General features: G+C 39.5%; 1 protein-coding gene across 3 annotated transcripts in view; it reads right to left on the reverse strand.

The window, feature by feature from the left end:
- LOC138187539 (protein amalgam) overlaps positions 1-15,696 on the reverse strand; it is a 263,392-nt gene extending 247,696 nt beyond the window's left edge. For 2 of the 3 annotated variants that reach the window (XM_069128461.1, XM_069128457.1), the window contains exon 1: positions 15,008-15,696. The gene's annotated coding sequence lies outside the window, so the exon portion shown is untranslated. The remainder of the gene's footprint in view (positions 1-15,007) is intronic. The other variant, XM_069128462.1, reaches the window with a different exon arrangement.
- Between the last annotated feature and the right edge of the window lie 5,167 nt (positions 15,697-20,863).

Here is a 20,863-nt window from a genome sequence, read left to right on the forward strand (position 1 = left end):
GCATAGATAGACGAGTCAATACTCTGAGCTATGCATCAGCTTGACATTACACGCCGAGTGTCACACTTGACATAGATCGTACATTACACGATTCCGTTGCCACGTATAATATTATGTTGAAACGCGTACGCGTCGAAACAGAGAGAACACGAATACTTGGAACGACGTGCTTCCGCTATTTTTGTATATTCTTGTAATCGAATACTATCGTAGCGTACCACGGAACTAATACGCTGATAGATAAGACATCCTTCAGTTAGTTGGAGGATCGTCAGCAGAACTGGCTGCTATCCGATTGAATTGGTCCGATCTGCGTCAGGAGGCTCAATGGTCGATGCTGTCCCGGTACATTGTCCACGTGTTTCGACTAAAGCAGCTAAGTAATTATGGTGAAACATGATCTGTCCATAATTCAATCGCATGCCATATGGGCGACGGTATGACGGTCTTGCGTTTCCAGCTAACGCAAAAACTGTCGATCCAAGTAACAATTTAGTTTATGCAAGAACACTCGGTCGAAACTCTTGTCTTTACGGTACGCATTCTTTTTTTAATTTCACTTTACAAGTTTGACAGCGTATACGTCACAAAGCGCGTTGCGTGTGTATATTAAAACCTTAAGAGCCTTTAAAATTGAGAAGCGAGAAAATCTTCTGATTATCTATAGATCGTTTGAACAGAGAGAATTTTAACAGAACAAAGTACGTTGTACGTTTCTTTGCGTGGAACTACGCACCTACGTAACAGTTACCTTCGTACACGGCATCGAGAAACGAACGTACGTTCGAATTAATTCTGATATTTCTTTCATTACGAAAAGAAGATATATTCTCCTTGTAGACGATATTACGCACACGCGCGTATTTACAAAGACAGATTAAAATAATGAATTCTATGATAAATTGAATAATTCGACGAAATAGCCAGCCATTGGTACGATCAATTGTATCTAATATTAATGAAATGTGCAGTTAAAACGTATCCGTTCTATTTGATGAGAAACATCGTCCCCGAAGCTGGCTCTCATTGTCAATTATTGCAAAATCTTCCTCGCATCTAAAAAGATATTACGGTACAAGCTCAAACAATGGAAACTCATAAGCGATGCTGACAATGAGAACGATAGCGTGACGGAGGTCCGATAACCAATATTTTATGCATCGATCCACGGTCAGACACTGAACGAACGTCGATAAATAATAATGGCTATTCTCGTGCTATCCATAAATCCTGATACTTTAAATTACGTGTAGATACCAGTGCATCATGCATTATACGCGTGCTCGTGTATAATACTGACTTCCATAGGAAGCTTCAGCTGCTGCCTCTATATACAATTAACGCGTATTATGCAACTTCTGTATAAAACGACTTTGTAAAGCGACTGAAAGTTTCATGAATTCTTGCATTATAAAGTTTCGCTTATAATCTTACCGATATTGCTACGCAAAATATAAGCAATAAATTGGTGAGTATCACAAATCCGTGAACCTTTTCTCGTTGTACCACTGCGCATACACGAAGATATAAATGTACGCTCGGGTTATTTATTAATTTATTTATCTACAGGGGAAACAGCCATTAGTAAAATCCATTAGTTTTCGGTATTAACAAGAGTTACGTAGGATTAAAAAATTCACGAACCTCGAGGAATGATGGACAGCGTTTAAACGAGTTTTTAAATAGACGTCGATCAATCATTGTCATTTATAGGCAATTCCCTTTTTCTTTAACTTTCGAGTTGACATCAGATTTTACTTCGACCGTATAATCGAGCGTTAACGCGCTGGTCAAAATCTCACGTCGAGAATAAATAAAAACCTATTCCAACTATTATATTAATCTGACATTACTCGATTTCAAGTTAATGACATAAATAAAATTAAATAAAATTTTTCATCGATCCACCATTTTTGATAACGCAACCTCTTAGCCTCTACGAGTAGATTATCGTCGAAATAAAAGACACCTTTGAAATATTTCGTTTCGCGTCAAGATATAAATTCCCTCGCCTTCTATCCTTATTTCTTTACCTTCCTACGCGATTTAATTTATTCGAGACAAAATGTTCGCGCTTCGTTCGTTTCGATGTTATTGGCAATTAATAATTCATTCTAAAGGACCAGGGAAATCGCTATGTACACACGATACGTACATACATAGGTAGGTAGCTTGCCAGAGATTCAAGTCGTTCCAAGTCAAATGTTCTTCCGTAGAACCGTTTCAGATATCGCGTAGGCTAAATCGTGCGATCTCGTTGAAAGTGGTAGAGTTAATAACGAGATGTTATCGTGGCAGTAAATTAACGTCTATTACCATTCTCTTGATATATTCGATCTGGAAGCAAGTAACAAATGGAAGTTGGATTTGCGTGTCACAAATTCGAAATCATATAACTTTCGGTACCAAGCAATGTCTAAATTATCAAGGAAAAGTAGCTTAAAGCAGAAACTTTATATATGGTAGAAATTTATCGTAATCGCCTTGTACTGGTAAGAACTGTAATTGAAAGCTTCGTAGCGGCGATGAAGTAATTTAGTTTCTAACATTAGACCGGCGATTGAGAGAAACATTTAAACTCTTCGAAATTGCAGTCTAAAACGTTTACAATTCAGTTCGTTGAAAATGGATAGATAGTTTAAAGCTCTAAAACATTTCGCATTATCTACGGCTCGATTCCTCTTAAGGATCGCAGAATGAAAGGAAACAACGGATAGGATTTTAATACGCGGTAACAAACTTTATTTTATAGATACAATGTCCCGCTTTGCCTAAATAATTTCACTCGTAAGTATATAAAATGCCGATAAGCGATCTTTCGCGAACGATCGAGGGAAATCGCCGATTGAACGACGATGTACTCTTTCATTTTGGACAACATGAAAAAAGAAAGAAAACAATAAAAGAAATCCTGATATAAGCGTACTAAGGGAGACTGTGAAGTTGACGACAGAAACCAACTATCGGATAAGGAAAAAAGCAGGAGTTAAAATTCAATTACGTAAATGCAAGGAGACCGAAGAATCGGTTTGTGCGGTTCGGCGCTGATAAATTAGGTTTCACTGTAGAAATCTCGAGGCAGCTGATAAGCCGAGGTATTAAGAGGAAAGATTTTGAAGAAAAATGATGGGGGAGGGCGGGGGGCGAGAATATCAGGTGAACCGACAAGAAGTTAAATTCAAGTGATCATTGACACGGATGGGTTATGCGAGGAAATTATAGATCGCTGACCGTTGCTCGTTAGATTCACGCAATTCAGCATTGGCTGAACGAACGATCTCGGTTTCCCGTAGAATTCTACCTTTATATTCGATTTGAAGCCGTCTCAGCGAAGCTGGTCCGAAACGAACCTCGTTTAAATAATTCAAGCAATTGCCTGTTCTCTCGGTCTTTATCGCCATCAAACCGTGATTAAATGCTTTAAGGCGTGAACGATGATAACGTAGAATTCGTCCTTGAAATTTCTGTGGAACAGACTGGCAAGAAAAAGTAGGATTACAGGAGACAATTACTTGCTCGGTGGAGATCTATGGTATAACGAAAGACGCTGACGAGCCGCGCTCCACTAAATGCAACAGAAATGTTACGATTGAGAAAGGACGACTGGCACTCGTAGTACAAGTCGCATAGAAATCAAGCAAGAAGAAAATTAATTACCAACTGTTCAAATTGCTTTCATCGGCAAAGATACGAAAATATCCTAACGAGAAAATATTTTTAAAATTGTGTTATATTTCACGTTAGAATACTCCATACTATGCTTGTAATATATTCCGTTTGAACAGTATAATTCTATGTTAAATGCAACGAGGAAAACGTTCGTTTAAAATTAACTAAAAGATACATGTACGTATATACGTCGATAAATCTCAGGAACAATATCACGTTCTATTATAAATTCTCGGCTTACCGTCGGATTCGTAGAGAATCTCGTATCCAAAATGCAACTCATCGTCGAGCCGTGAAAAAATTAGTCGTCGTTTCGAAGAGAATTTGAAAGAGTCTCGTGGTCGAGCTTCTGCGGTTTTTCGTTATACATTACGCGCACGATGCGGCGCAACTCGACGCGACACGACGCATTTCCTTTCCACTGTTCCGTTTATGGTAGATCGTATCGTAGTCGTAGACAAGCAAATTTACCATAGTTATATTCTCGTGTACAAGCGAAATTTATACCGCGTCCAAACACTTTTATTTCGAGTCGACTTCATTCAACGGAAAATGTCTTTTTTTTTTTATCATCGTCCCGTCTCGGACCAGAAATTCGTGGAAATAGAAACTACTAATCTTTCGCGCGTTATTCGTTTAAAGAGATTCTTGCAAATGTTCGGTATTTTACGAAACGTCAAAAATAGGTTGAGAAGGAAGATTTATCTTTGGGTAAATGTCAGAACAACGACTTCAACGTTGAGTCTACTCTTCTTATACGAATCGTTTGTATCTGTCGTAGCCATACGATACTATCGATAGATAGGTAATAAAGCACATCGTGTTCGTTGTAACATTTTCCATTACTTGGACAGTTGGTTCGTGGTTTCGCTTACATCTCTACGGGTTTTATACGTAAACCGGAATTTTAACAGAGCTCGTTGCCTCTTAAGAACATTCGGAATTTATGGCGAAAAAAAGTTGTAGGTTCGGAGACTTGTACATCGCACTAGGTATATCAGCGCTATTACGGGTGCAATTTCTACTGGAAATACCTGAAATCGTGAAACTTTTGTAATTACCAGCACTTTCGTAGGGCGACACAATTGAAAATGTTACTGGTTCACGAACTTCACGATACCGGCAAAGAATTTAAACTTTAAAAAACACGAGAACGAAGCTCTAAAGTCGTTTGAAGAATGAAAAGGATAAGAAATACGAACAACGTTATAAAACAAATTTGTAATTTCTTTCTTGCAGCACTCGCAACAGCGCGATGGAAGAACAGCATTGAAATATGCTAATCGTACGCTGAGAAATACCGACAACACGTAAAATTCTATTTATCTAGAAATTATTTTTCTCCTCGTCCAACCATCCAATCTCTCGCATCGGGTCGAGTGATCTTTCGAAATGTCTACGTCTCTTGGTAAACAGTTTCAGCTTTCCTCGAGGAAACTTCCATCTCCTTTTCCTCCATTATCTTTCTTTTTCTGTTTTTTTAGTTACCGCCTCTCCCTCTCTCTCTCTCTCTCTCTGTTACTAGTTTTTCCTCTTTCTTACAATTAGTCGCTGTATCATTCTTATTTCTTATTTCTCTGATTGCAAGAGAGGGAACGAGCTAATCGCTCATTCTCTCTCTTTCTCCTCGTCAAGAGATTTCTTAAACAACCTGACTCCACCTTACAAGCCAACGAGAAGCCTCTCTCTTCTTAGATAGTCTTTCCTTCCTCGTTCATTCGCAGACCTCACTCTACGTCGTTCTCTCAGCCGACGTAGCTGGATACGGGTTAACTATCATAGCTGAGATATTTGTTCGGGAGGAAGAATAGAAAAGCTGGGTAACACGAGGCACAGACCATTAGAACTAAGCTCTGTTAGTGGCATAGGGCGTATCAAGGTGCATTCAAGCTACGCTGGAAAATGTAGTCGCCATTAACAGTGATACTTTCGCCAAGATGCTGGGCGGTCCAGATGTTTACCCACCGACTTCCAAGCAACAGAGCAACTAAAAATAAGTTTAGCTTGCTCGCTAACGCAAACCACTACCGCGTCGGTAGAAACTGCTTTTCTTCTCTGCTTTACAATGATCGTTACGTTTATGTCATTAGCGTTCATTTGTATACGTTTTTAAGTAAGTAAGCAAAGCTGCGACGCTCTGCTTGAATGCGTGGGTATTTGTAGAGATTTGAGGAAAGAACGAATCGTTGGCAGACTCTACAAGGGCCTCTGTGGAAATTTCCAACACGATCGCACGCCAAACTTTCTTGCGTATCCTCATTTAAAATAACGCCGCTTCGAAAACGTCCATCATACACGAATTTCATAATAATAGTAACCATTTCGTTGGGAACACGTAAATAATTGGACAGTTCTTTTAATTATATTTTATCATGGTACATTCGCGATCATAGTTAAAAGGATTTTCATCCTTTTTTGGAACACGAACAGTTCATCGTTGTAGGATAATTTAGCTATTAAAATAAGACATTTTAAAATTAAACATTATTGCTAGGAAATATTTCGGTGGAAAATGAGTTCGCAAAGAACAATGATAACCATAAATTGTTGTTAGCTACGTGAAGTATATATATATTGTTTTCACTGTCCACTGCATAATGGATCAGTCTATTTAAATAATATTGCGAAACATACGCAGGAAATACAATATCAACACAGCTGCGCACGCAGTGCCACGAAAATTAACCAGTTAACTGCGGAATTTAGTTTTAGAAATCTGTCATGGGGTTAGATCGTGCAGCGCGTAAATAAATACAAGCAACGTCGGGTATACGCGTCAAACGCACCGAAATAAAGTTTTTGTTTCACGTGCATACTCGTCAAACGCGGTTAACCGGTGAAAGATGATAGCTAAGTTGACTATAACTAAAAAGAGGAAGACACGTAATCGCGGCAGTGTGTGTATTCACTTGCGACAAAAAGATAGCCAAACTCGAAAGCGATAGAGGAATAGGGAAAAAGCTTTGCGAAGATTTCGTCGAATGGCCTGTCACGAACGACTCTGTTAGGTTATTTCATCGTTTCTCGCCGTTATCCTGGTAGGCCTGCGAGGGACGATACGATGTGATTCGGGTCAAACTGAGAAGTATCTTTTCTTAACGGAGAAAAAAGAAACGATATTGAGCCATCAAGGGCGCGTGCGAACTTGCGTAATCCCATCAAATACTATCACCGGAACGTCTAGTCTCTTAGAAAGCAAGAGAAATAACTAAAGAGAAACTACTGCTACGTAATTTGCTACCGGCGTTATAAAATAGGAAAATGGAAAAAGAGCAGAGGCGTTCCGTTTGAAAGCAGAAACAGCAACGCAAAAAGTAAAACGGGTAAAGGAAGAGTACAGAGAAGGAAGAGAATTATACAAATAAGTATCGAAAAGCGAGAAAGTTACTCGTCGAATTAAAAGGTATGTATTATATCTTCAGACTTATAGACCTACATATATACATATAGCGATGCGAAGACCAAAACACATAGAACACGTACAATACGCACACGCGTACATAAAAATAACAAATAGAACAACGTTCGGTTTGGATTTCATTCTCGTTGGCAGTAGCAGGAAACGCGATACTTCGAACGGTTGGAACGCGACCGGTCGCTTGGTTCTCGTCGCCCTGATATAAGCGAAGATATAAGAGAAAGCGAAGATACTTGAGCTTGACAGTGGCATAAATTAAGCTCTCTTCCGTGCCGCGTCGTACGGTGGGTTAGCGTGTCCCAACGGTTTTGTGACTGCGACGCGACGTCAAGGATATTCTCGGTTATTCTTTGCGCGATCGTCAACGTGGACGCGGGTCAAATAGCATTTCACCTTTTTAACTAAATCTTGGCGATTTTTGCAAGCTCTGTGACTTTCTTAAACTGTGTATTTTATTCCTTTCGATTTGGCTGGCATGTTTACGACTGAATTTGTGTTCTCGTTAATTGCGACAATATACTTACACATATAGACGTTAAGTTATATATGCAATGACAAAATGCAAATGTATCTTCGCACTTGCGAACAAGATATTACAGCGAATACGCGCATAGTCGGTTTTAAACTATTCGTTCTTTTTCTCTTTCATCTTTCCTCGTACTTGTCGGTAACGAGAAAAACGCTGAGAATTGATAGCGTGAAAATCCCGTATATTTTACCAGCTTCTCTTAAGCACCGACTCGAAACTCGTCCGAATCTGTTATTTATAATTTTTCGCTAAGTAGTCGTTAATAATTTACGGCCACTCGGTTTTCTTTAGCCGATCTTTTTTCAGAAATTATTCAACCAGGAGCAATTAAGCAACTTTGTTCGCTGTTATTTAAATTTTCTACTCATTAGCGTGTCACAAAGGCCAGAAATGGAAAATACTTGTTTACATTTTTCTGATTTCCTTCCGTTCCTCGTTACAAACCAATCGTAAAAGTTAATTAAAAATTAATCACAGGCAACATCAATTGTTATTTTATTTTACGTCATATTTTTTCATCTGAAATAAATTTACCGTACGATTGTTAACCCGATCGATCGCGCACAGGTCGTCACACAAATCTCGGTTCTGACCGTGGTGAACGTTAGCATATTACGTGTTTGTTTATAAAAAATGTAAAATAAATCTTAAGCACGACCGAAACGTTACATGCTTCTGCCATATGCATGTAATAGCGTACTGAATTTCTCGATACGACGAGATGCTTTTTTAGGAATATCAAGCCGAAACGTTGTACATGTATAGCGTGTGCGAGAAATATTTTTAATCGATCTCTTCGAAAACAAATAATGAATAAACATAAAATGCGATATGACATTTCTATGGGAAATCCTTTGCCAGATGCGAAGCGACGGGATTGCGTTGAGACTGTTGCCGCTTCTAACTTTAAAATGCAAATATAAAAATGAAATTTCGCTTCTAATCCCACGTATTAAAGATCGAGTTTAATCCCTGGACAGATATATCTTGGAATGGAATATTTAAGAGCGTCCGGCCAACGGCGATAGCTTTTTTCCGCTACGCGAGTGATCGACGAGTTTCGTAAAATTCATTAAAACGAATTCCCGCTCGACGAAACTGGCTAATGACTAATGACGAACGCACGAGTCGCCGTGTTACCTATATACTCATTAGTCGATAAAACTTTCGCAAAGACGAATTGCCTTGCGCTTGGCCAATTGCGCGCAATTTCCCTCAATGTTCTTACCTTGAATAATGAAACAGTAGCGCGAGCCAGGTAAAAGTGGTCTCTAGTTCTACAGGTCATTACGCGTTACTCTACATGCAACTACGTACAACATGTCCGGTTTAACTGGAAACGATCAAATATATAGAAAAATACGAATGACACGAAAATATGTTTAAGGTGAAAGTCGTACGATATCGAGAGGAACCACGCACTGTGTTATTTATCTCTTTGATCTTGCGATATCCTTCAAACGCTCTGTGGAGGCGACAGTAAGATTTTGAAATGGATATCTCCGTTTTTTATTGCATATTCTAGTAGCTGATAATCAAATGTTTTCAAAATAATATGAAGTCGCGTATTTTGAAGCATCCGGCAGCAGGATACGAACTTTCAAATCCGATCGATACAAGCAACTATGTTCGTACCGAAATTTACCGCTCGGAATTGACGAGCTGTTTTGGAAATATTGGAAAACTGTGAGCTTGCGTTCCGACAATGTCATACCAGTAACAGCACTATCAAAAACATCTTTCTGTACGGTGTACATCGAACAACGTTAATGCTGGATTATGTGGAGGACGCAACTTTGTAGCGTTTTGAAAATATCTGAACGTTAGCTACAAGGACATATAACAAAAGATGGTGGTAGCAATTGAAAAATTTTAGTGTTACCTCTACAGCATATTGCAAGGTCATCGCAAAACCAAACAGATAGAAGGAAAAAAATATGCCCGCCTCGATACCATACAACTTTCGTACGAAACATTTTTTCGCATCGTTCGTGTTTTGCCAGATATTTGACCGTTCCGAGTAAAACCAGACATATCGTATATCGGTTTCCAACTACCTTTTACGTTACAAAAAAATTGTACCATTTTTATACTAAACAAGTTGCAGCATTTCTCCGATATTATTAACAGAAATATACGAAATACGTATTTCTCTGTTTCCCTGTCTCTCATTCTTTCTCTTCTTAAGATGGGAAAAATGCAGCAAAGGATTCATTCTATCCAGAAATGGAATTTTCTGTAGATACTTGAAAGTCGAGGAACGGTCGATCGGAAAGGAACGAAGAAGAAAGACGCATTTAAACGCATCGTCCAAATCACCGTCAGCTCTCGCCACGAACCACAATTTACATAGAAACTCAACGTTAAGTCAATTCCCAGGAGCGCGATCCAACGATCGAGTGAAAAAACCTTCGGCGATCTCTTCCTTGAAAGTGACTATAAAAAGAAAGTAAATCTGTCGGATGAAAGAAGTGTCGTAAGTAAATCACGTAGAAAACAGTTTTATCGCGTGCCGAAAATGTTCCAGTTCTCTTAAGAGGCAACGATTTATGTTTATCGAATACGCAACAACACGTAATTGGTCCCATGGTAACTAACACTAAACGGTAAATACGTGTAAAGTACACATACGTATCTATCCATATAACTCGTATCACATGTTCACTTTTCCCAAGATTTTCGTTCGTTGCGTCGGTTATCGTACAAGTGGGTGTATTTCGTAAGGTGTATCTGAACTATTGAGTTGAATATTTAGAAAGGAATTCGGTGTAGCCGTTACGAAACTGAAAGATGATTTTATAATAACGGCAAATAGTCGATGCATACATTGGAAAATCAGAATTGCGATGAAAAGAAAATTACTCGTTTACCTTTGATTGCTTATACAAATGTTGGAAAACCTTGCTCAAATGTTTACCGTCCTTTTCGTTTGTAGCGTGTCGAGCACGAATTACCGGCACACGGATGAATACACGTTCGATCGGTTGTACGACTCACCCATCTCTCGCGGGTACTGGTATTCACCGACTGTATAGCCTCCAAATACCGGTATTCATGCATGCATAGCTGCAAGTATTTTGCAGCGAAAGAGCTTTCCGCTCAACTGATCCCTACATACTCCCCTGCCTTCTTTCCATCCCTTTACCTCTACATTCGCTATGATGAAATCTTCGGCGCCGCGAAACCCCTAAAAAGTGAAACGAGACCACCAAATTTTTTTTTCTTCCTTCCAACCGCGCCAGATTCCGAGAAATGCACCTGCTACCCGCGGTTCAATCTTATCCGATCTTACGAGCTACGCTTCCTTCTCGCGGCGATATCGCTCTATAAATACCTTTTTTCTCACCGTAGCGGTATGTTAACCATGTCACGGATAAATACATGCATATACAAATGACGGCTTGGAAATTTTTCCAGTGGCAAGCAAACGTTTCCTCTTCGCCAGGCACTCCTCCACTGTGCCAATTTTAAGCGTAATACGCGTGTGCTTCTTTTCGTGCCCTATACGTTGACATTAAAGAAAACTGTCCAATGTTTACGTATTATCCCTTTCCATTTCGATCGATCTCTCAACCGATATCGTTTTATTCGTCGTGTCGTTAATAGAATTCATGGAACGTACACACATACACACACACACACTCTTTTAATGCACTATCTTAGAAATACACGCGTTTGAAAATTCTTCACGAGTATTTCTTTATGATAGCAACGTTGTAAACGTTAGTTCACGTTCGTGCATTAATTATTCGATTTGTATAGTAAAAATGGTACCTTTTTCTGTTAATATCGAACGTTTCAAGGAAGTTTCCTAATGTCACGTGGTTTACGTAAGACATTGGCATCCTCTAAACTTTAAACAATATATCGTGTTTGACAGCTACATATTTTATGGAAAAGGAGATTACCGTTTGCGTTTGAATGCTTGAAAAACTCTCTTGTCGAAATCTCTATGCTACAGTTGCAAGTAAAACTCGCTCCATTGTTACGCGATGAATCCACGTCGATCAGATCGTTTTAAAGCGAAATATTCAAAAGCGTTAATAAAAAGATCGTAACCTATCGTTTCTGCGATCGAAAGAGCTGACAAATTTTGAGAATTATACTAGCGTGATTTATAGAAAAATTATACTCTCGTTTCAGAGACTTCTTTCTTCTTCGGTATTAGTCTTCCAGTCAATCTAAGAAGACACCGAACTCACATTTGAATTTTAAGCGTTTCTCCAAAGAATCGGAAGCTCGCTCCACAACGACCTCGTTCGTATTAAGGCCAAAAGTTCAAAGATCATCTTTCAATCGTCTCCTTCCAACTACAATTTCCCTATTCTACGTTAATCTCTACCTTAACGCGACTACGCTAATACTAAAATGCGAATCGTATCATCAAAGATAAAAACGATAAGAAGAACGCTTCTCTACGAAGATGTATTTTACCTAATTTTTGACAAGATATTTATGATTTATATAACAGTTAAATTCTGCTCCACGTAGAAGAAATATCGCTACTCTAACAGACGAGCAATTAGCTTTCCTGTCAAAGGTCGGTATATCTTCTGAAATATATATACGTGAAATTCTATCGTAGCTATGTTACAATTAGATAAGAATTCATTAAAATGGGAGCAAGTTCATCGACACTAACATATACAGGGTGGTTGGTAACTGGTGGTACAAGCAGAAAGGGGATGATTCTACGCGAAAAAAGAAGTCGAAAATATAGAATAAAAATTTTTCGTTTGAGGCTTTGTTTTCAAGAAAATCGACTTTGAATTTTCGCTCGGTACGCGTGCACTTTATCACGTCTCGTTATAACGGATCTCACTGTAGATCGTTGTCTCGATGGAAAATTTTTATTTTATATTTTCGACTTCTTTTTTCGCGTAGAATCACCCCCTTTCCGCTTGTACCACCAGTTACCAACCACCCTGTATATACTACACACGTATATCGCTATATTATTTCAATAACAGAAAGTCTCGTTTTATTCTATCCATTTATATTAAATCCGAGCGTAGATCGTATTACATATTTGAAGTATTCTGTACGATATAACGCATAATTTAACATTGAATTTTCTTTTAAAACGAGACCGTGAGACGTTCTCGCCGCTACGGAGTTTTATCTCTGTTCCGTTTTAAATTGCGACATACATTTTTCTGAAACAGAGAAAGGAATAAAGAGGGGAAAGCCGACTCGTCTTGCTATCGTTTAACAAAGGCCACGCATTATCAAAGGTTCCTAGGGATGCGGAATTGATCGCTCGTTAGAGAAGCGGTGGGTAAGCTGAAATAGCATTTCTACGGTCTGTGATGCGGCAGGTGTTGACGAACAAAGGTGAACGAAGGGATTTTTCCCCTTATTAACACATAGTCTACCGTTCTGTAGCTGGATAGCTGCATAATATGTATATACATGCATACGTATATAGCAGAGCCGCGAACAGAACGTTTAAAACCATTCTCTTTTTTCCAACTTGAACAAACGCAGATCGGGAACAATGCACTGTACGCGTGTTTTCCCACCTCGTTAAATTTCAATTGGTTTTCCGAGTGATCAAAAAATTGATCGATAGTTCTCCTAAACTTCTTGCGACAAACACGACCTCCGAATTAATTGTTTCTCGAGTACGCGCTACTTATTAAAATTAGTGCGACTTTCGTTGAAGATCTTACTTTCAGACAAGCCTGTAGTGCAGTTACTTTGTACACTCGTCGTTAGACGCCAATATGGTCTTTAGACGTACCTTGTCCACGACGATTCAGTTCGTAATGTTAGAATTAAAATTTATCGATGGATTATCCGGTTTGATAACGTATTTTTAGTAATCATAGTATGTATATGTTATCTTCCGAGCAATAAATCGGTATTTCTTACTAATCACAATAGTTGAAGTTTGTTCGTAAATATTGGTTCATCGCGGAGAGGACAGAGGATTTTTACGAATTTTCCGTTTGCACGAACTGACAAGGTATGATCGATGGTGATATATCGTTTTCATTCGCCGGAGGAGATGAAAGGCATATTGACTTTCTTCCAGAAAAATGTCAAAGTGATTTTTTTTTTACATTATACGAACTCTTACATTACGCTTAATGACTTTCAATCTTTCGATTACGTCGTTTATTAATTTTTTATTAACCACGCAGCCATCTTGGATTATCGTACGTATTCGTTAAGTGAAATCTCTACCATATAATTCAGGCAACTGATAATCGAACATGGATTCTCTAAGGCACGATCCATTGGTTGGATTGATTGTACAGCATAAGCTAAATCCCTTAAGACTCATTGTCAGAGTATGCCTGTCATTGCATGCGTCATTGATCACCCTCTCTACTTTAGCAGGGTTCTAGCAATCTTCTATATTCTACAGTGTTAATTCAGGCTCGATCGTAACGCCCTCTCTGTCACGAGAATAATGTTGTGTAACGAGTCTTTTAATCATGCAAATACTTTTCGATCCAATCATTTCAGTTAAAGTCAAATGGATTCGATAGATGAAAGGGAACTCGTTCGAGTTTCATAAACGAGTGAATCTTTATACATTATTGTAGATGTAACGACCTCGTTGCAACTCGATTCTGAGTTACCTATCTGTAAAGATGATTTCATAACGCATTAGACGTAACATGTCTATTCATCGTCGAATGCCTGCCATTCAATAGCGCCGATCAATTTCCAGGAACCGTCAAAGTCGTCGTTCAGTCATATTTCTATTTACCATCCGCGCTATACGTACATACGTATGCGATACACGTATCATGTACATAGAAGAAAAATTAATTTTCCATTGTCGACACGTTATTCTGGACTCCCTTCGAATCATATTACAAATTTGATTAGCAAATGAACCGACAAGCAAGATGAAAATGGCGACCTTTCTTTGGGGTGTTAATCGCAAATCGAAAAATAGTAGAAACGATGTACAATTAGAGAAAAACGTCTACGGAAAAATAATAGTAAAATACTAAAAGGAAAGAATGAAAGAGCTAAGAATTTTTTAATATCATAACCTCATACATAACATAATTAATTCGCTGTATAGATTATCTGTGTTTCGTTTAATAGACATATTGGTCAGCGGAAATACAATTGTTCGCAAACGCATCGAACATACACGAAGTATATAATCGCTATATGATCAGCTTTAACCGTTATTGATTTCCTTACAAATGAAACTCCTCGCAAAATTCACTAAACGAAGTCGTAGGCAAATTTTCGTGAAAGTCGTTTCGAGAAAATCGCCTGTTTAGAAATTACAGGAAACGATCGTAACGTTTTGCCTCTCGTGACTTGTGAATCTCTTACCGAGAAGGAGGAACAAAAGATAGAACTCTAATAATCTAAAATCATGGAAACTAAAAAAAAAACCAAGAAGATTCATTACTCACCGTTGTTGAAGAGGCACGAGACAGGTACAACTTTGGAAATGAAACACAAACAATGACAAGATGCCACCAGAACCACTGATCATCACTCGTTGAATGCATGTCTATCTCGACGGAATCTCACAACACACATTTGCGTAGTACTTTTCAACCTGTTCTTGTTCTACCGGAAAAAAATTTCGAACTCGTTCGGGAGAAAACACACGAATGCAAAAAAAAAGAAACAAAAAATTCACGAAAGAACGTTGAAATTCGATTCCATAGTTGACTTCCGATCGATGAAAAATCGATAAACTTGGTGCCAAATGAAATTATTATCGAGAATCAGAACGCGCACGAAAAAGAAACTTTTTTCACTGGTCGATGAAACGTACACGGATAAAGAACATGGCGGTCGTGATCCGTTTACCGGATGACGCGGTCCAGACGATCCTCGATCGATTAGAGGTCGATGGGATTAATTCAGGAATCGGGCACACGAGCCCCTGATCGTCGAGCGAGCATTCGCGCGCGAACACTAAAATTCGGTTGCTCGTTCACGGGTAAAACGCGAGCGTTGCTCGATATTCGCGACGTTTATCGCGACAATGAATAACAGGAGGTTCGATCGGGCAAACTCAAAAGGACGATTTAGTGAGGCAAGATAAAGGCGCGCGCGCGGTACAATCGCGGAACGTGAGTGCCGCTTCGGATGTCGACTGATCCCGCAGGCTGGTGGAACGCGCACGCCCTCTCTAACGTCGCGCGACTCACCACGACCTCTGGCTCAGGCTTCATCCTCAACTCTGTCGAATAAGTATACTCTGTCATATTAGCTGGAAAATGTTTCTGTAGTTTTCTAATTTCATACTTCTCTGTTTTCCTTTCGATCTAACTCTGATTCGCCTTTTGCCTTGCACTCTGCACAGATAGAACGCTTACAAGTCCGAAATACGATATACAACGTTCGTTGATTTCATCGTCCATTTGTCCACGCTTCGAAACGATCGACTGTACGAAGCGATACATCGATCGACATTTTAAACAAGTTCCGAAATCGATTCGATCTTTGGTCACAACTATCGTTCGGGATTCAGGATTATTGTCCGCTTCGTGGTGGCTGATTCTTCTTATAAGCTGCGCACCATTTTTTTCCATTTTTCCATTTTTCCAACCGGAACATGGTAACGGATTTTCGTTTCGACAGATTTACGCTCGCGTGCGTATTTTCAAACGCGTTATATAAATATACAGGGTGTTCGGCTACAGGTATCAGGAAATTTAAGAGGTGATTCTCGAGGCCAAAATAAGACGAAAATCAAGAATTAAAAAATTGCATTCTCGGCTTTGTTTTTTAGTTATCGATAATTAAAGATCGCTCAAGATACCTCTGCACGCGAGCAAACTTCCGCACATTCTGTATATTTATAGATGAAGCTTGCGTGTTAATTCTTCACGTGATAAAGATTATTCGTGTGACCCGGTTATAATCTAATAAAGTACACCGAATCTTGACACAAAGGCGTGTACAGCTTTCGCCATCTTTAATTACGCATTTGTGAATCGTCGAAAGTAAAGATATTTATCGACTCAGTAGTGAAAGATGTAAGTGTAGCTGTCAAGCGTCTCCTTAAACTTTGTGTTAGTTTGCAGAAAACATTATCGTCGCGTGTTGCATCAAAAATGCCCGATTATCATAGATTCCTGATAAAATATTTTCCATTAAATTCTCACCTAGTTTCTAAATTCGATTCGCGTTAAATTTTTAATTCGTCGAAGCTATCGAAAATGTTTGAAAATATTTCTTTGCTTCTCTTCTTCCTCTTGCTTACTGCTTTTCTCTGGTTTCACGTGATCGCGAGATTCAACGAAGACGAGTCTTTCGACAGAAATCCACAGGAGAAACTCACTGACTGTGAAGCGTAGCCATGTTTATATACGTCGCGATCGTGGCGGCAGACAGTTCTACGGTGCTACGTACTTAAGTTGTCGGCGAAACGTTTACAAACAGAAAAAAAAAAGAAAAAAAATGCAAAGCTAGAGAATATCGAACCCGTACGCAGTTCTCGGAGCATTCTCCACCGCGCCAGTCCTCCTTCTGCTTTACGAGTTACGAGACGCGACAGACGCGACGGCGAGTAAGGAGCCGTGGCAAAGAGAGGTTTCCGGGTACTCCTGTGGGAACAGTAGGACTCGCGATGTCACGGTTCGACAAGCGAGTACGTAGTCGCTGTTTCCACATCCTTGAGTCGCGCGACTTACTCTTTCGTCGATTTCGTTCGCAAAGTAGGCGCTTCAGACTTCAGACTGAAACGTACTCATTCGCGTGTGCACTACGCACGTGTCAAAGTATCGTGAGACTGGTTTACGTTTCCGACGCTTTTCCACATCGCCGCAACTGCAAATACTTAGGCTGGTAGTAAAACGCTAGCTAAAAAATGATCAGGAGGTGTTCGGTGTTTTTGCCACATCGAGTACAGAGGATGAAGCGAGTTTAAGTCAAAGTTAAAACGAGTCTCTGTCGGAATCAGAAGAATCCGAAGTCTCGGTAAACGATGAAATCACGGTACCATTTCGATTTACGAGCGGTGATTCCTCATGAGTTTGAGTCTCGTTCGGTCAATTTGTCTTCGTAAATTGATTCGCCGCGTCTCGTACCGGCCGACTTGCGTGCACGGCATATCGATAAAATACGTCGTTCGATCCACGATAACACCTATTCATCTCAGCTACATCGCTCTGTAAGGATGCAGCGCGCTATTGACAACGTTTGATCCGACGCTTCTTTTCAATTTTAATCAGGTTATTCAAAATTTCTTAAAATAGTAAGCTTAATCTGTACGAATTTTCTGACGAAAGTATGCCTCATAGTTTTCGCTACACAAATATTACGCTAAACATTACGCTATACAAATCATAACAAGGTAATTTCTTAGGTAAAAAACCAACAGAAACCACAGGTACTAACGAAGTACGGAGATAAAGGATGATCGAGAAAGGAACGTTAAAAGATTATTCCTTGTACGCGAAACTCGTTCAAAAGGCAGAGTCCCATTGAAATTTAGCGGTCTTCTTAGACCCGTTAACGTCTCCTGTGTATAACTCGAAACTTGGAACTCGCAGCTTGGCATATCCTTCTCTTTTGTTTTCGAAATATAGGACGAGCGCGCACGGTAGAGAGAGAGAGAGAGAGAGAGAGAGAAACGTCAGAGAGTTAACGTAATTTAGTAAGTATCTTCCGTCTAATAGAATAAAAGCTCAAGAAGCGGCCTACTTGGAGGGCGAAGGATCGCGACACCGGGAGGAATAAAATCCTCCGAAGGCTTTCGTTTTACCTTTTTCCAGTTCAACAGGAAGAATGGAGACTGACAAAAGAGGGAATGGGAATATCCGTTAGACCATGAAATACGAGTGAGAGGAGTTCGTTCGTCTTAAAAGCTACGCTGTAAGCTATGGTCCATATGAAAATCTCAATAATACCGTCTCACGCTGTAATTGGGCAACCGAGCATTCGAAGCTCGGAAATTGCCTACAAATTACCGGAAATATGGACCGATCTTACGCTTCGACGATGCTGCACCATTTTCCGTACCTTATTATGAAAGTCCCGTCCAACTCCGGTTCCACGTTCATCGCGTTGTATCTCCGAGGTAAAAGATTTTCTCCACTTGTTTCTTACGCGCGTTGAATATTACTGTCCAACGAAAGACATTACGCGATTCGTCGTTTACTCATGCATGTTGAATTAGAGAGATTCAGTGACAAGTAAGTGCGTGTGTGACTGAAAAAATTTAATCAACGTATCGTAAACGATGCTTTGTAAGATGGCTCGTAATATGAATGGCAGAGGGCCGTGGCAATCGTTTCTTTCTTCCGATTTTTTTTTCTCGATTTTCTGTTGTTTTGTTACGTAGATAACGGTCAGTTTTTAAAGAATAAAATTAGAAATATAGACGTGCCTTCTTCGGATAGAAATTAATCGAATGAAATAATTATTAGATCAAAGACAAGAATTATTACATCTCATAATCTGGCCTTTTATTTTTATAATTTAGCCTTCAACCAATACACTGGACACGGATGAGATTATTTGGGATTCTTTAATTAATTTAATTTAGCGGAACGAACGAGAGAGGAAAGTAATATCGATTCGGTTGTCGTTTTAGATGACCTTTGACGCAGACATCACGAAATAGACTAATAATCTAATTTGTGTAATAGTTATTCCCTTAAGAAATTAATTCTATAAATATCGTTGAATGAATTCAAAAAGAAATCGTATAATTGACACGTTAGGATGAAACAATTGGTTAACGAGTATGGTTACGGTGAGTGGACAAAAATCAGACTTTGCATATGATGAAGTATATGTACGTAGATATACTTATTTCTTGAATGGCTTCGACGATGCATGCTAAATGCTAACAGACCGAATATACCAGCTAACTAATTGTTTCTTTTTGATCGACTTCAAACAGACACACATTCACACGCACACAAACGTACCGACGTTTCACCTTTTCGGTAACAATCATAAGCGCGCGGCTCGTGCTTTATTATTGCGGAACGTAAATTGCAGAGTAGACTTCACTAAATGAACATTATATAAAAGAACGGTTGCAGTGGCAGCATCAAAGTACCCTACGTTCGCCTATATCGTCTACGCTCTAGAATGAATCGCGATGCAAAAGACAATTGAAAGAGCAAACCTATTCTGTTCTCGAGAGTCTCGTCGATAAACGAAAAGGCAAACTATAAAACTATATGATAGAATGTAGGACTTCTTTCGTTTATAAGTTTAGGTAAATGTGACGAAGAAGAAGTTGTGGAAGCTTCTTAGAACCTGCGAAAAAGTGTGTCTGTGCTTCTAGACGAAATGGATTTCTTACATCAGACGAAATCGAGTCTGCGGAGTAAACGGAGTAAGCTGATAATTGCAAAGGACGTATATGCAACTTGTGTTTTGTTTCTTATCAGTCGGATACTCTGAACACGACTGATTTTTATGTGTAAACGGATCTCTTCGAATGGAAACGAATAGCGAGACTCGATTGATCAAGGGCTTGATGCTTTCTCTCTCTTTCTTTTTTTTACCGGTAGCAGTGTTGGTATTTGCGTGTGCATGCACGTCACGCATGCACACGCACGTCACGGCACCGAGAAATTGTGGCTGCGGTATCAGACATTCGACTGTGCCTCCAGAGCGCAGGTTTGCAAAAGTTTCGACACGACCTGCTGATTTTGCTTCCGCTGACCAACACGCCCTGTAGTTCCACTTTCGGAAACCAGCATGGAGTTAGGAGTATACGTTGGTAACAATCCAGAGCGATTTATCGGTGACGTCCGTTGGGTCAAAAATCATTCGGTGCTAGAACGCTCCTCATGTTCATGCGAACTTTTCGCAACTCGCAATTGTTTCCCGTTGATTGTCCGACGTACGCGAACCTACGCACGAACATCGCGCTTCACCACGTTTCACCTTCCATTTCCATTCACGTATCTTATGAACCTGTCGACGATACGTAGAATTCCATCGCGATCAATAATCCATTTATATGAACAGAAAACGAAGCAAAATATCGGGTGTTCTTTTATTTCCGATTTGAGTTTCTCAGAATTCCGTTGTATTTAATCCCTTAACGATTAATAAAATTACGAATTCCAGACAACAGATCGTTGTCTTTTATATTATATTGTATTTTTCTATTCTTTCTTTTTTTTTTTCTTTTTTTTCTTATTATACCAAAAGCTTCGGCTTCGATGGTGGTGCACCGGTGTTCGCCACTCGCGTTTTACCCGTTCTCTATTTTCAGGTATCCTTCGGCCGTACACACTTTTGCACCCTTGCCGTTCGTCATCTCTCATTCTCGACACACTGTA

Source organism: Bombus flavifrons, chromosome 15, assembly GCF_040668555.2.
Source record: "Bombus flavifrons isolate JBK064 chromosome 15, iyBomFlav1_principal, whole genome shotgun sequence".
NCBI lineage: Eukaryota > Metazoa > Arthropoda > Insecta > Hymenoptera > Apidae > Bombus > Bombus flavifrons.